Source organism: Anas platyrhynchos, chromosome 12, assembly GCF_047663525.1.
Source record: "Anas platyrhynchos isolate ZD024472 breed Pekin duck chromosome 12, IASCAAS_PekinDuck_T2T, whole genome shotgun sequence".
Lineage (NCBI taxonomy): Eukaryota > Metazoa > Chordata > Aves > Anseriformes > Anatidae > Anas > Anas platyrhynchos.
Genome location: NC_092598.1, coordinates 3,948,561 through 3,963,683, shown reverse-complemented (window position 1 = coordinate 3,963,683; position 15,123 = coordinate 3,948,561). Strand labels below are relative to the sequence as shown.

Genomic DNA, 15,123 nt, shown 5'->3' with positions numbered 1-15,123 from the left:
GAAAATAAGCAAACATCCCTCCAGAAATAGGAAATAAGAATGTATTTCTGCTAAAGAGTGGAAAAACAGAGGCACAGCAATGAAAATACTGAAGTGGTTACAAATACTTCAGAGTAATGCTCTGAATTTGGGGACATGGATAAACTCCTTTGCTTTTGAGGAACTAATCTAAATCATTCTGAAAGTCATGCAAAGAACTGTAGTTCCGGGTAGATGGAGTTTAAGTCCCATATGAGCTATTCCTACCTTCATCACCCAAACTAGAGGACCACGAGCTCACAGTAATCATTACAATATTTCTGCATCATCTATGGGAAAGTTCAATTTACAGATGTCTCTGCGAGCCAGAAGCACAATGCTCCTTAGCTTCTAGCATCGCTTCCCTTACACCTTTAAATCACTGAAATGAACGCAGAATTCTTCCTTGTTGCAGGAAACTAAAGCCTAGGAGTCATAAGAAACTTTTTTCTTAAAGCACAGAAACAGACACAGCTGAAAAGGGGGTTGATTTGTTTTCAAAATCACACTCATCCCCAAAAGGGAAAAAAAAAAAAAATACTGCATTTCTTTGAGCAGAACTCTGTCATTCCAGGCAACGGTTCTTACTTAATGGCTCTGTATTGCTGCAGTTCCTTCAACCCTAACACTGAACTTTTGCAATGCTGGTGACTGTGCTAATAAATGCCATGTGAGCAGCATTGTTATCTGCACTGCACCAAGTCTGCATGCATTAGCAAAGCAGAAGTTTTAATCATTTACGTAAATGTATGATATAGCACTTTATGGTATATTAGTGAAGTATTGATTGCTGTTTGAAACTTGTGTTTATGCATTTTGTGCTAATGAAATTTGTACCAAAGACCAAATTGGACAGTGGTGTCAATATACATATGTATAAACAAGGGTAATTTTGCAATGGTTCAGTCTCCACAATTATTTTAAGTAGTTTTATGGGAATAAAAGCAGTAAGCAGTAAGCTAGTTAAACTATCCTCTAATGACCAATGAAAACAATCCTGATTTTCTGTTTTAAATGCTTGCTTCACAACATAAGTATCAGCCAAGCAGCCTTTCCCAAATCTTTTGCATTGTCAAAGTATTTTGGCTCAATATGAATACACAAAGAGTGGCTCCTGAGACACTGGCAAAGGCATCTGTTATGCAGCATGTTGCATCCAAAAGCCACCTGTGTGTTCATAGATAATGTGAGGCATTCACATGTCAGAATGGATCCTTTGTGGGATTTTCTGAAGTTATATCTAAATAATTTTTTCCTGCCAAGTACATTTGATGGGTTTTCCAACCAAAAGATAACATGATTTTTCTGAGTCCCTATTAACTTGACTGCCTCAATGTCTGTTTTTCACCTGCCTTTCTGCTTTGATTTGCATTGCTGTTATTTTTTCCCTCTGGCTTCATTCAGGCTTTTGTATTTTCCTGACTCTCTTGCTGTTGCACAGCCCTTACTTTCCAGCTCTCTCAGGCTCACCTCTGCACTGGACCAGAATTCAGGTGAAGGGGGTTCTCTGCTGTTGCTGCTTTCACAGTCTATATTGGATTTTTGGCATTGCTCAGGGGCCAAAAATAAGACTAAAATAGGCAATTTTCAGACATGGCAGCTGAAATTATGGTCACCTTTCACCAGATTTATTAACAGTATTAGAAGAGTTATAAGAATAAAGCCTCCCAAAATCTTGCCGTCAGAACAGAATTCAGTACCTTTCCTTAGGTCCCAAACAAGATAATAATAACACTACTAAAAATATCCAAGAGATGGGTAGAGCAGGGAGAAAGAATTATAAAGTAGTGCTGAGGGCAATGCAGTTTTCCTTGCCCTATGAAAATCTTTCAAATTTTGAAAATGTTTAGATTCTTGGATACAACAAAAGGGAGGCAAGACAGGTTGCTTTGGTACGTGAATATGCTGAAAAATTAAGCACACATAAATAAGGCTTTGTGTTCTGTGAACACAGTAACCTCTTGTTCTCGCAATGAGAGGAATCCTGGCTGATTAAGTTGGCAAAGAAGTGCCCTGATAGCTGTCTTGTTTCCTTCTATAGTAGGGTTAATAAACTAATGAAATTCTACCTGAGGTCTGAGACTTCCTTCCTGTCAAGACTAGTAAATATATCCCCACAAAAAGTTTTTGGTTCATGAGCAGTACATTTCTTCCACTACAAAATTCCTAACAGGTTGTCCTGCTGAAGCAAACATGGATAACAATGTTATCAGAGAGAAGGTGAGTGAGGATAGAGAAATTCTGGTCTACCTTGCAAATGTAAGCTCCGCATCCTTCCTAACAAGGACTTCAGGGCTTTCTGTAAAGGTTTTTGCATTCAATAAAGATACCACAGTGATTTAATGAACTTTGAGTCGTATTCTGGGTGCAGATGTTGGACTACCACCATTAAAGACTGAAATCCTGTTTCCTTGCTAACGAGGTGCAGCTTTGTGTCAAAGCTCATCCATACTGCCAGCCAGCATGCCCCAGTTCAGTGTAAAGGGCAATTTCCAACCAGAGCCATTTGGTTTCTGTGTTGACACCATTAAAAATGATGCCAATGGCAATAACACTTTTCATACAGTGGACACCTGTATGCTTGGAATAGGATAGAGAACATCAGCTCATTTCATTTTGGCTTGCAAACGGCTGCAGGTGGCAAAGCTATTTGCTTGCTTACAGCAAAGAACAGACTTCAAGCAAGAAGCAAAAGGCACTATTACCTCACAGCTCTCTTCTGTCCTTTCCTTATATGCTCATTTAGAATTTAGTAAGACCTACGCGTAAAATGAAATATGTTCCTCAGGAAAAAAAAAAGAATCCAGAGTGACTTTATACAACTCTGTGAAAGCCACAGAAGTCAGGGATCACTGCATCATGTAGCATGACTACCACTTGTCACAGCACACATATCAAAGACACTCCCCTAGGTTTCACAGAGCAAGCTTTACGTAAGTAGGAATGCTCCACAGTGAAACCAAATGGAAAAAAAAATAAAAAAAAATAAAAAGAAAACAAATTGAAAACAAATGCTAAAACCATGGATGGAATCTGAGTTCTGGTTTAGACTCGGATGTGAGTACACAAAAATCACTTAAAACCCATTCTGTGATGGATTTGTTTGGTTATCAGGTTGCACTATATATATATATAATTATTTTGAAATAAACTCAGAGGAACCTTTTGTATGGCGGGTTAGAAGGAATGGAAGTTGCTGGATTCAGACAGGCAGCTAAGCATGCTTTGGGGTTTCAAGGTTGGTAGGCAGATTGGCATTGCAGCTTGGAACCTGCGGCTCATGCTACGAATACAAAGAGCAGACAATCAGGCCCCAGACAGGGAAGGAACACATTTCTGGAGCTATGGGGAGCTGGGTTTGCAACAACTCAGAAACTCGTTGAATGAACTAAAACAAAGCTTGGAGGCAGGAACCAACCTGTTTGTACACTATGGACAAAGAAGACTTCATATTTTCCCTCCATTTTTTAAAAGAAGGCAAACTACATTTAACTACATATGAGTTTGAGAAAGCAGTAATTTGTGAAGCACTTTCAGATCTTCAGAAGAGAAAAACTATTTCCAGGAGGAACAAAAAACAGCAAATGAAATTGAGTGGTAGGAACAAAAACATTACAAAATATCACTGTTCAGTTATTTTCTACAAATGGGCTAGTACAATATTCAAAACACGGTTTGTAGAAATCAGAATGCTTTTCTCAGCCGAGGTCATTTCACCTCAGCCAACATTTTGCAGCCACAGCCAGATAGGCTTTTTAGTTTATGACGTACAGAGCAGAACAAGACAAGCAGGCAGAATGCAATAGAAGCTCATTTTTTTCAATAAAGGAAGCGACTATGAACTGCAGCAAGACTTCCAGTAGGACAAACACAGCTTTATTTACCAACACCGACCTAGCCCTGCCAGTGAATTCCCAATGGTCAAAGAATATTTGCTCTCTGCTATACTTGCAGGCAGCTGCACATGAAGGAGAAAAGGTTTGGGAGAGGTCTCTGCAATAAGACCTGGGAAAGAAAAAGAAAGCAAAAAGGAGACAGAGCAAAATCAGCATGCTTCATCTTCGCATGGTGGGCAAAGCTGTAGATATAAAGGAAGAGTCAAGGATGTAAAAGGACAGTGGCAGATGTAGAAGTGAAGCATATGGTGAAGGAGTCACCATGGTACTGTCACTCAGAAATGACACAGGTATCTGCTTCTACCACAGCACTAAAACAGGATGCAAAGCCACCTACCAGCTAAACCAACAACTCCTTTTTTTTTTTAAACAGGAGGCACTTTTAGTTTCATTTCTGTCGTATAATGAAGCTATATTTTCCTAGAAATATGCCCGTAATCAATAGAAAAATAAATCATTCTATAGAAGCAGACATGAAATATGAAAAAAACATTTTTATTCCTATTATTATGTAATCTTATTTAATTATGTCTTAAGAATGACTTTTCTCCTGCCTCATACAATGCAGAACTCTACTGTTTATCTTGTTATATCTAAATTAGCAGCATCCCCAAGCAGGTGTTACATTTGGAAGACAACATACAGTAAGCAATTAGAGAATTGTATGTAAATACATAATTTGTCTGAGGAAAAGAAAGCTCTTTGGTATGATTAAGCATCATTTAAAAATTTCATGTTAAAAAAGGTAAACAACTACCAAATGGGATGATGCAGAGTTTGAAAATGCGCTTCCCTGAAGGATCAGCCCAAGGAGCACACTGTGTTTCTGTGCATAGCCAGTGAGAGTTCTGGTCTGACTATGCTGTAGCATTTTCCAATTTTCATACCCAAGAGACTCTGATTTTTGAGAAATTGATGACCTAGAACAAGATTGCTTGTCCACTTGCTCCTTATTAAGCATGCTCACATGTGGTGCATGTATACACTCTTGGGGTACTCCAGCTACCTCAGGATGAAAAGGAGGCTGTGACAGGAGGTGTGAGCAAACAGGAAAAGCACAAGCAAAGGCAGAAGGACACGTTGTAAGCTTTGGCTGAAAAGCCACAGACGTTAAAACTGAGACCAAATATAGAAATATCTTTTCCACATAGATGTTACCTACAGTAGGATTAAAAACAAAACAAGAAAACCCTTCAGAATACCCAGAGAGGGCAGAGAAGAGAACCATAGCCTTTCAGGCAGCTGCATACATCTAATACCCAGCCACATATTTTTATCTTAGCTCGCAGATTCACTGTAAAACTTGGCAGGAAATTTGAGAAGGACTTTGGAAAACTCCACAGCACACCTGCAAGAGTATAAACAGAATTATCCTTATTTTACTACTGGATAAACTACTGGAAAAGATCATACTTTCTGCCTAACTTCAGGTATCCTGTGTTTTCCAGATGAAGGAAGACATCCACCCCAATGGATCTCTCCTGTCAAATGAACACTTTTTGACATGAAGCACAATGAAAAATGAATGATTTTTATTATTCATAATGCTGCCACTAGGTATTGTAACTTCACAAGCTGTGTGGAGACTTGCCACTTAAATTAGACCCTTGAGGCCCCAAATGTTTCTAATGACTTACCAATAATCCTACACCAAATAAGTAGTAAAAGCTGTGTTATTTTTTCCATCCCAGTGCTTATTGATATTATCTATTAAGCACACTGGTGTACTTGTATAAATCATCTTAATAGCAGAACCAGAGACTTCCACCAGGGAAGAGGTTTCCTTCTCAAGTCAGAAACCTGTTATCCTAGTGATTGCTACAGCTAGCAATCATGACCACAGCATAACCATAATAAAACATGACTACAGTGTGACCATAACCAACAGTGCAATCATAGCACAAGAATGTAGATTTGCATTAAAAGACTGCCCCTCAGCCAAAACAACCTGCTCAATCTAGGAGAAGATTCTCCAAGTCATCTTTATTTATTTTCAGGGCACGTGAAATACTGATTTTTTTCTCTGTTTACCTGCCTAAGATATGCTTGCCTCTCTGAAATGACAGAGAATTGCTCAAGTCCAAGAAATTAAGTTTTCCTAGTAGAAAAACATGAGATATGGTGTCAGATTAATTTAAAATATGTCATTTCAGGATTTAAAGGTAAATATTTGTTTGTTTCCTTACAGTCTATCATGCACAGGGAATTAGTTGGGGTGGTTGTATACTACTGCAGCTGAAGTGCCTTTGGTATCTGACCTTGTTCATTTGACCTTACCTTGGGTGTCTTTACCATACTGCACTTTGCAATGCAAATATATCCTGACTTGATTACATAGAAGCTGTTCTGCAAAGATATTCACTGACCCCACTAACAACGGGAACTGCATTTCTTTGCTGAGGGCAAAGAAACTCATGAGTATTTCTTTAGACACCTCACAAGGAAATAAAAGCAATTCTTGAGTAATTTAGGAGCAAATCAGCATACTTCTAAGAGTCTTGGAGATTCACACCTTCTCTCATACATCCATCACATCAAACTGGTTTCTACTAGTAAGCTACAGCAGTGCTTTGAAGAGTATGTAGTGATGTCATGTCATCTGATATTGTTAATCCAGTACTTATACTTGCTGTGCAAATGGGCACTGGAAACTATGTCATATTCATGTTTGTCAGGAAGTGTGGGAGATGCAAGACTAAAGAACTGGCAACTCTGAACCTTGGCTGGAAAAAATACTTTCTCCTTTTACTTTGGATCCCTGATTTTGCCTCTCCTTCAGAGATTACAGTGTTGCACATGATGAATAGCATACAGCAAATTAATATTTAAGAATTCAGCACCAAGAGGTAATTACTCAGCTAGCACAGGCTCATATTATTGATGCTTGGCTCCTTAAGAGATTTTTTTGGAGTGCCTATAAAGTAAATTAAGACATTTAAAACATTATAGTATTACACATCATTACATTTCCTGATCTGCATATTTTAGCAATTGTTTATGTTATGTAGCATGAAGAGCTGTTTCTTGCAAGTTATTTCTGAGAAAGGCTTGGACTCGATTATCTATCTATAAATTCTGAAAAGGGAGAAAATATCCTCCATGTTGTGGCAAAGGGTTGTAGGCAAATGTAAAAAGTACCTCCTCAGTGGCCTCTAAAAACATATTTTATACACCAAACTACAGGACAGTGTGGTGATTCAGGACTTTCCTGAATCATGGCACAACTGATTCAGTCAAAGATTGATCTGTCAGATTGCACCATCTGAGGGGGTCTAGTGTTAATCTTGCTAGAATCCAAATGGAAGCAACTATTACTTTCCAGGAAACTTCAGGTGCTCCAGAAAACTGTACTCTGCAGCTCAGAAATACAGTCTAGCATTAGACACCAGGCTCATTTTCTACTTTATTTTCAGACACATCCAAGTATAGGTAAGGGCTTGAGGACTTGAGAAAAAAGAACAGTCTTGCTAGATGGGAGGTAGCTACAACTTATTCAATAGGTTGTGTTCAGCATAAATAATAAGGGCTATGGTTAAATATTGCTGCTTCTCTGGCTGTAAGAAAAATTTTCTAACAGGGAAACCCATCGCTGTAGAAAAATGAGCTTTCATAAGAGCCATACCTAGATTTTGGCTCCTCTCCTCCTCCCTCCCAAAGATCTAAAGAGCATCACAAATTTCAGGCCCTTCCAATCCAAGATTTGTCCTGGCTTTCTTCACCCAGAACTTTTATAACTGTTCTAGAATACTTCTTATGAAGTGAAGTGAAAAGAAAAAAATAATGAAAAAAGAAAGAAAGAAAAAAAGGAAAAAAAAAAAAAAAAAAAAAAAAAAAACAGAAGAGACGTTGGGAAGAAATTCTGTGGAAAGAACCTCAAGAGTTCATTTAATCTAAGCTCCCACTCCAAGCAGGGTTGGCTCTGGAGCTGTATAAGGTTGCAAATGGCCTTGTCCAAGACAGAAATGTTCACAGACTCTCTTGGCCCTTGTTCCAGCGTTTAAACAAGTGGTTCACACGTGAAGAGTTTTTTCCTCATAACTCTTTGGAACTTTTCATGTTAAAATTTGTAACTGTTGTGTCTTGCCTTTTTGTTGTACCCTTCTGAGAAGAATCTGACTCTTGACTTATTTCTAATCCTCTTTTATGTATTGTAAGGCTGTAATTAGAGCTCCCTCAGTCTTGTCTTTTCAAGGCAAAACAAATTCTGTTCTTCTGCCCTCTGCTTATGTGTCATATGCTCCAGCTCCCTTCTGAATTATGTGCTACTCAAAATGGATTTGGTGTCCCAGTTAATAAAGGTTTTTTGGAAACATACTTTACTTGCATGCATGGCTGCTTGCATGTAATGCAATAAATGTATCAGGAGTTTAAACAGAAGGACGTAATGGCTCTGAAAATATCAGGGGCTAAAGTGAAGAAATGGGAAAATTGTGTCAGGTACACAGGAGATGTCTATGAAAAACTGGCAGCATACAAGAGATCAATACAAATTTTTGCAGAAGGCCACTGACAACTAGAACACTGTTTGGATTTCCCTGCACAGATCATCATATGTTGAACCAAAACCACAGACACTGGTCATAGCTGAATGAGAGAATCAGGATCCTGAGGGCTTTATGTGGAATGGTCTTGGGTTAAAGCCAGGTAGAGTCGGAATCACATTTGGATTGATGCCACAGGGCAAGAGGACTGTACAAAAATAATTACACCAACAATATTTTGCACTGTTAAGCAACAAAGGCACGATTTTGAGTGTATAATGTCTATTCACTTGTAATCTATCCAAATGATATCTCATTCTTCACAGAAAGGGCTTGGAGAAGGGCCTGACAAATTGTCATCTTTCTGCTGTACCTACATATGTTCCACAGCATACAGGGGTATAATCTTAAATTAATGCATTTTATAACTAGAGCAAAACTCATCTCATTCTGTGGTGTAGAACTGAATGGCTGCACTTGGCAGGCATTTGTGGGCATTTAAGACCTCTTTATAGGCAAAATAACAAGACTCATCAATCCCATATTGTGCTCTTTGCAAAAAACAAAACACAAAAAATCTGAAATTGGAAATAACATTTGTGAAGTAATCTTGCATTAAACAAAAAGCTTTAATTGATCTTGTCAAATTTTATCTGAATAAATGTGCAACCAATGATTCAGTACAACTCTCTACATCAGCTATCAGTCCTCACTCAGACTATCAGCTTGCCAAGTGCTGGTTTATTCTGTGTGAAAGTTTCTGTGTCATGATAGTTTCATAATTACACATTATGACCAGGGGAAAAACTAGTAATAATAAAAGACACCTATACTTGACACTGGTGCCCAAATGAAAAAATGTGTACATCCATTTTGTGTTAAAGGTTTGCTTGAGACAAAACACAAGTTTGCTGGGGAGAGGTGGAGGAGCTGCAGGACAGTCTGGTATATAATAATGGAGCCATCTACTGGAAAGCTGCTGCTGTGAGCACCTCATCTCCGCCTCACTCACCTGCTGTCAGCCTCCTCAAAATTAATCCTCCAACGTTTACATCTGGCTCCTATTTGCTGTCCTTCCTTGTTCTACAAGGTGCAGAGGAATATTAAATATCTGTCGTGGATTACCACCTATGTAGTGCAGAAAACAGTAAGGGATCCCTGTGTTCAAGCTGGGTTTACACAGAAATAATGTTGCATGCCTTTTGTGATCTGGTAGTTTACTTTTGTATATGTCCTGCTGTTGGCCACGCTCCAGCTATGGTTGAGAAAAGGAAGTCAAAGCAGGAGAAATTTGTTGTGTTTCAAGATTGTTGCTTGTTTCTACAGGGGAATGGAAAAGTTTATCTTGCTTTTACAACACACTAAAACTTCTTTTATGATGTTTTGATTCAACAGTGTTGAGAATCATTCTTCCTGCTTTGTTGTAAGAAATATTGAGTAATATCAGCTCCTACTGAGGTGGGTTTTTCTTTTTTTTTTCTGCCTTTTTTTTTTCCTGTGTTTTTTCTGTTTTTCTTTTTGAAAGCAACCTGTTTCTCTAACCAGACAAACCACTTGTTTGGATAGACACGTTACTTTTGCCCCAGCAACAATTACATTTCCTGAAGCAAATTTTAAACTATCTTACAAGTTGTGATCAACCACCTTTTCAAATATAGCCAGACTTGTATTTGCATCTATCATAATCAAGGTGCTTGCAAAGTGAAACAGCACTCCTAAAATGAAGCTGATTGCCTTTCGTGTCCTGTGAAATGGCTTGGATAGACAGTAACTGAACAAATACTCTCTAATCTGTTTTGATAATATTCTAAAGTTCATATTTAAGTTCAACCTTACTGTTACATTGGTGCTTCCACGCCTTCAACTGGTGGAGAGGAATAGCTGAAGAGGCCAAGCGGTGCCACAGTGAATCAGAGTAAACAGGCAATATGTAGTGTTGCAGAAGGACTCTTCTTCAGGTAACTGAGGAAACAGCAAAGCAGTAATTTAGACACAAATTCAGTTCCACATAGATCATCAAATTTATATATATATTAAATATATATTATAATGTTAACTACTATATTTAATATTAAATGTTAGTATTTTAAAATAATTTTATGTTACAAAATGAGCCTTTTTCCTGCTCAAGCTAAGCTCTTGTAGACTATAAGGGCAGCTGAGCCAGAATAAGGGCAATGAACTGAAGGGTTTGGATCAATACAAACAGAAAAATTATGGACGTTTCTATAGCTGCAATGTAAGTAATTAAGTTCTCTAAGAAGCTGCTTGTTGGACCCCTACCAATCACACCACCACTTTACCAGTCAAGGTCTCCTACTTCACAAACCCAAAAGCCAACCTGCAAACTGGCAAATTATGTTTATGAGAATTTTCCATACAGATTGCCTGGCAGCTACTGATTGCCCACTGCAGGCAGTTGTCAATTAGCTCTGTTTAATTTGCTTGTTCACCCTTGAATCTGACCCTTCAGAGCTGGCAGATAAGCAGTCTCTGTCGTACAAAACCTATATATGTAATCTGCCTGAAGAGCATAGGCACTCATTTAGTCCACCTGCTAAATGTGGTCATATGTCCACACATCACATTTAAAGAAATAATAACAATATAGGTTACTGTCTTTCCGCTGACAGTAGAAAGACACTGAAGCAACACCTACCCACTTTCTTTTTTCTTTCCTAAGCTTGCTCCACCCCACAGATACAAAAATAGAGTGCATTCTCCAGAGTTTTAAAGCAAAAGAGTCTTGGGGTTCTTATTTTGAATTTAATAAATATACACATAGGATGACAAAGTTAGAGGAAAACTGTCAAAAATGTCTTTCTAAAAAAAAAACTGTATCCTTTCACCAAACCATTTCATCTTCAGAAAAGCATCCTTACTTTCACTTCATGGAAGATTTGTCTTAGAACCATTTAACAACCATTAAAAAAAAAAAAAAGGAGGGAAAAAAAAAAGACAAAAATGCCTTAGATCCTGAAATCGTGATGAGCTTGTAATTAACCACAGTTTGTAGGGGATTTGTGAAACTATTATGCTGTACTATAAGGACACACACTTTATCAAGGCTTGAGCATGGTCTAATTAATAGAGATCGCATGCAGCCCATTAATTAACTCAACATGGTAATCAAACATCCAGAAATACTGCTTAACTAACCCCTGGTGTACTCAAGGGCAATGCATTCACTGAAGATGTTATATGTCACGTTGCTGTATGGAACATGTGTTACCTTTGAGGGTGGGGAACTCAGGGGTTAATGTGACAGAAACTATACAATAGCAAAGAATGTATTTTTCATGTGAATTTAAGTGCCCAGGAAAACTACTGAATTAGCCTTAATGGAAAGTTAAGGATCACCACCCTCATTAAATCACAGCTACAGATCTTATTCCCTAACCTACGTTGCCCGTATCTCTTGTACTGCTGTAGACAGATTACATCAAATGCTAACAAGTTTTCCAAATACAAATCCTTTTATTCATTTGGCTTATTTATAGGTCTTGCGATCAGTGTGAGCACCTAGGTATGGTTCTCCCCCAGCTTTAGCTGCTCAAGGCTACAAATGCACTAAGATTTCCTGGGCAGCAGCCCCCACCTACTCATCGTCTTGCTCTACTTACTCCCCACCATCTCTCCTTGCCCTCTATCATGCCCTTCCAGCAGGGAGTAGGACAGTTCCCTAGTGATTTGTGACACAGCTCTACAAACTACTGTGCTGATGCTACTAAATGGGCATCATGGAAGTTGATATCATAGGCAGAGACAAGGCTGCTCAAGTCAGCAAGTATTTTTTTCTGTTGGAATCTGAAAGTTAAGTACCTGTTTAAGATGACTCTAATGATACATAGCAATACAGATATCTCCAGAAGTTGTTTTGGCCCACCTATCTCAAAAACTTATCTTATGATGAGATGATCATCTTTGGAGAGGCTTGATTCTTTCCAGTGGTCTGTAGAGAATTTGTATTCCTAAATTAGATTAGATCTACCTTATACATGGGCAAATTAAATGGTATAAATTTCTTCCTGCTATCTGAGTACAGAAACCTGTCTTACCAGTGATTACTGAGTAATCAACATTAGCTGTTAGCATCTTTACAGAAATTACAGAAAGAGTTCATTCCAAAACTAATCAGTTTGTTGTAAAGTCCATTGAATTTCCTCCATCCCTCTGGCAGATTGCTGTTTCACTAGTTCTACATTTCATGAGTCATAATTTAAAGAAACATTTCACATCTCTATTATACAGAAACTCTTATGCTCAAATGAAGGTCACTAGAAAGAACTAAGGAAAAATAACTGAGCTAAGTAAAAAAAAAATCTAATTCTAAAACAACTTCCTCTGCTCTGATTCAATGTACTTATATTACTAAGTAAATCAAACAGTAATAAAGCATTGTCCTCTGACATGAAATCACCCTGCTATAATTCTGCCTCTAATCATCTGTGGTGCTAGAAGACAGCAAACGCTATCATAGCAGGCTGTGATCTCATTCAGCCTCATGGAATTTTTATACCAGAAGGGAATACTACATTTATCTATTTGACTTCCAGTATAATCCAGGTCAAAACATGTCACTTGGTAACTCTGCATCATCATCCTATTTTGTGGTAGGAGTTAATAGATTTCTCGAAAAATATTAAAACAACAACAAAAAAAGGAATAATGAAAACTCTTCTATAGCTCTCAGCAAATCATCCCAATGTTTAGTTATTTCTTCTGAGACATGTTAGCACCTGAAGTCTGACCTGTATTTCTGCTGGCTCCAGTTGTCTGCCACCGGGTCTCAGCCTGCTTTCAGTTGCTAAGTTACTGTATTTTGGCTCAAAGTCAACACAGGACAGTTATTTTTCCATTGACCTGTAGGGCCATATCTTCAATTAGAATAAGTCACTATAGTTTAAGCAAAGTTAAGGGGATCTTATCCTGACTTTGCTTGTTATGTTAAGGAGTTACCTGCTGTGCCTCATGCAGTCTGTTCTCTCGTACAGGCTATGACCAAAACACATCAAAACCTTCTCTTCAGACAGATTAATAGGTTGATGACCTTGAAGTTACCAATTCAGATCTTTATATGTGCGTTATGAACCCTTTACAAAGGGAAATAGTGATGGGTTGGCCTTGGGCTGCATCCAGGTGCCCACCCAGCTGCTCTCTCTCTCCCCTGCCTCAGCAGGGCAGGAGGAAAAAACAGGATGAAAAAGCTCATGGGTCAGCAGAAAGACAGGGGATCTCTTACCAATTACTCTCACAGGAAAAACAGGCTCAACTTGGAGACAATTAATTTATTCCCAATTAAAATAGATTTGGATAGTGAGAAGCAAAGACAAAATTAAATCCTCACTTTCCCCACCCCTTTTTCCTGAGGCTCAGCCCACTCCTTCATTCCCAGCTCCTCCCCTCCCCTCAGCAGGAGAAAGGAATGGGAATGGAGCTGTAGTCTGTACCTAACAGCTCCTCTCTACCAACTGCTTCTTCCTCACACTTTTCCCGTGCTCCACAAGCTGCAGTTTGCTCAGGAATATCCACCTGTTCCCATGTTACCTCCTCCACAGGCTTCGGGGGCATACCTGCTCAGAGCACCTCCTTCTCCTTCTCCTTCTCCTCCTCTGCCCTTGGGGTTTACATTGCTGTTTCTCACACTTTTTTTCCCTTATCCCTCACTGCCAGGCAGGATTTTTTGCTGTTTAGTAAATATGCTGTCCCTGAGGCGCCGTTGTTGCTGAGTGCCTCAGGTGCGCTGAGGTGGGGCTGCCATGGAACAATCTGGAACCAGCTGTGGCCTGCGTGAGGCAGCGCAGGCTTCCCCTCACAGAGGCCCCCACTGCTGGCTCCCAGGCAGGGGCACCACTCACAGCAGAAAAAATTAAAAAGAGGAAAAAAAAAAAAAAGTGCAGATTTCAAAAGCTGACACGGTGTCTCTCTGTCAAACAGAGGCTGCTATTATGGAAGCGGTTCACCATGCCTCACCCTCCTTGTTCATGCGGTCACACGTCAGCCTCCTCAGTTACCACACTGTTCTGAGGGGTCACATTCAGCTGGGTTCACATGATGTCCTCCAGCATTTTCAGATTAATTCACTTCTATTGTACAGCACTTACTGGAGAAGTATAGCCTAAATTATGAACCTGGGTTTTGTTACATTGAAAGCAGACGCTGGATGATTTCTGTCCACTGCATGACCTGACTTACTATTGAAATCAGCCTTTTGTGTCTTTTATACCAGCCGTTCTTTGCTGGATCTTCTGCTCTGTCTCACCAAACCTACAGTTAGACCCCAGAGGAATTGGAAACCTCCCCTGAGTGATGATTCCTGATTTACAGCTCCCTTCCACAAGCTATCGTTGAGACAGTTTGGGAGCCGTTTAATATGTACAACGCCGATTTTGTATAGCGATAATTGTTTTTAATCAGAATGTTGTGCAGTACTAAGTCAAACACATTACAGAAGTCTAAATATATTATGTCAACACAGCTACTTTAAATTAAGCAGAGCTAGGCCCAACTCAAGAGCTCCACAGAAAAAAACTGCTATTCATTAGGAAGTAATGTTGATTTAGGAGGTAACTATCTTGCCCCAGAAGAACCATTATCCTAATAATGTTTCTTGGGATGGATCTACTGGGATGGAAAGAGGAAAGGTTAAGGGACTGTGACCCCTCTATTCACTATGTGATACGAGGTACACACAGTAGAGGATACAGTAGCATTTCATATACATCATA

General features: G+C 39.0%; 1 long non-coding RNA gene across 3 annotated transcripts in view; it reads right to left on the bottom strand.

Annotated features, from left to right (window-relative positions):
- LOC110352838 (uncharacterized) overlaps nucleotides 1–14,313 on the bottom strand; it is a 135,700-nt gene extending 121,387 nt beyond the window's left edge. Inside the window, exons 1-4 of one of the 3 annotated variants that reach the window (XR_011812372.1) lie at nucleotides 13,969–14,313; nucleotides 13,147–13,258; nucleotides 12,218–12,347; nucleotides 10,232–10,357 (exon numbers count right to left, since the gene is read on the bottom strand). This is a non-coding gene — a long non-coding RNA (uncharacterized lncRNA). Of the gene's footprint in view, nucleotides 1–10,231; nucleotides 10,358–12,217; nucleotides 12,348–13,146; nucleotides 13,259–13,354; nucleotides 13,636–13,968 lie in introns of those variants that run through there. The other 2 variants (XR_002402489.4, XR_011812371.1) reach the window with 2 other exon arrangements.
- Between the last annotated feature and the right edge of the window lie 810 nt (nucleotides 14,314–15,123).